Source organism: Chinchilla lanigera, unplaced genomic scaffold (assembly GCF_000276665.1).
Source record: "Chinchilla lanigera isolate Chin_1 unplaced genomic scaffold, ChiLan1.0 scaffold00110, whole genome shotgun sequence".
Classification (NCBI taxonomy): Eukaryota; Metazoa; Chordata; class Mammalia; order Rodentia; family Chinchillidae; genus Chinchilla; species Chinchilla lanigera.
The window spans coordinates 4,044,830-4,046,410 of NW_004955511.1; the positions used below are offsets into that span (position 1 = coordinate 4,044,830).

Genomic DNA, 1,581 nt, shown 5'->3' on the forward strand with positions numbered 1-1,581 from the left:
GGAGCAGGCTGCGCCCCCGCCGCTTAGGGGTGCGCGTCCGGAGAGAGCCGTGCACGGGAGATCTGAGCGTGGGAAGAGCCGGATTGGCCCGGCACGTCGGCGTGACTTCTGCCACCCGCTGCCTCCCTGCGGACCCGCGGGGCGCCGGCCCCTGCTCAGCGCCGGGACACCCGGCCCGAGGGAAGCCCCAGCGGCAGGGGGCGCGGACCGGACGGCTCCGCCCCGCCGGTCGCTGTAGAGGAGGCGTGCGGTCCGTGGTGGGCAGATGCGAGCGGGGGCGCCCTCCCCGCGGGCCGCTGCAGCCTGACCCCAGGGGGCCTCTTCACACGCTCAGATCTCCCGTTTACACGACGGCCGGGCCTGCGCGGGTCAGGCGGGCCTGCGCGGGTCAGGCGGACGTGCATGTGTGCGTGGTCCGTTAGGCTTCGCAAGTGTGCGCACCCCGCTGGGCGCCGTGCGTTGCTTAGCTTAACCCGGCGTCTTTGCAGAACTGGCTGCCTTCGTCGCTGCCCGCCGGCCCCCGCGTCTCCCCGGTTGTCCCCGCCTGCGGCGCCGCTGGATGCCAGGTTCCGCCCGAAGGCCTGGGCGGCCCGACCCGGTCCCCAAGCCTCCCCTCCTTCCCGGCCCTGCGGGGCGAGGGTCTGGAGACGCGAAGGCCCCATTTCGGATCGGCAGGTTCACCGCGGGGGATCGGAACGACTCGGGATCCTGACCCGGGTAGACAGCGCGCGGCGCGTGGCCCTCCAGCCGCGGTGAGGCTGGCGGTAGAGGTGCTTCCCAGAGCCCGGATAGCTCAGTCGGCAGAGCATCAGACTTTTAATCTGAGGGTCCAGGGTTCAAGTCCCTGTTCGGGCGGAAGCTGTTTTATGCTCTAAAGTGAATTTCCCCGCGCTTGCGGGCCCGCGGTGTTGGGTAGAAGCGAGCCGAGCCCCGCTCTGCGGGCTCACGGCCCGGTGTCCCCGGAGAGGGTCCTCGGGTCCCTTTCCCCTGGGACTGACAGGCACCACTTTTATATTCAAAAGGCGACCCGCGGCCAGCCGAGGACAGGCCGGCCTGTCGCCAGGATCAGGGCGGTGACACTCCCGGTGGGACTCGCGCCCGGACCGCGCCGGGGGACCGTGGAGGGGGTGAGCCCGGAGGACCCCGGACTGGGCCTGTGTGGCTCGGGGGCGCCGGCAAAAGCTGCCGAAACCCGGGATCGAACCAGGGACCTTTAGATCTTCAGTCTAACGCTCTCCCAACTGAGCTATTTCGGCGAGGACATGCGCACCCTTCCTCCTGCCAAAGGGAAATTTAAGAGAAAAAGAACTCGTTTCCCTCCCCTCCAACTTTTTCCTAGTTTTGCCTTCCAAAGTGTGTCATGTGTAGCGCTGAGGTTGCGAGAGCGGCGAGCAGGAAAACGGGTCCCAGTCCTGCGGGGCGCCTCGGGGTCCGGCTCCCTCCGCCGTGCCCCGCGCCCGCCGTGCCCCGCGACGTTGGCAGGGTAATCACCGCCGGAGCGAGAACCAGCCAGACTGGCCCCGCGCCGGCGCCGCAGAGGGCGCGGCGGAGACGGAACTGGGTCCCCACCCAGGGCGGCCA

At 69.7% G+C, this 1,581-nt stretch overlaps 2 non-coding genes across 2 annotated transcripts; one reads left to right on the top strand and one right to left on the bottom strand.

Annotated features, from left to right (window-relative positions):
- The first annotated feature begins 782 nt into the window (after window positions 1-782).
- Window positions 783-855, top strand: Trnak-uuu. The gene has a single exon. It is a non-coding gene; the product is annotated as a tRNA-Lys (tRNA).
- A 328-nt stretch (window positions 856-1,183) lies between these two features.
- Trnaf-gaa lies at window positions 1,184-1,256 on the bottom strand. Its single transcript has one exon. It is a non-coding gene; the product is annotated as a tRNA-Phe (tRNA).
- Window positions 1,257-1,581: the final 325 nt, after the last annotated feature.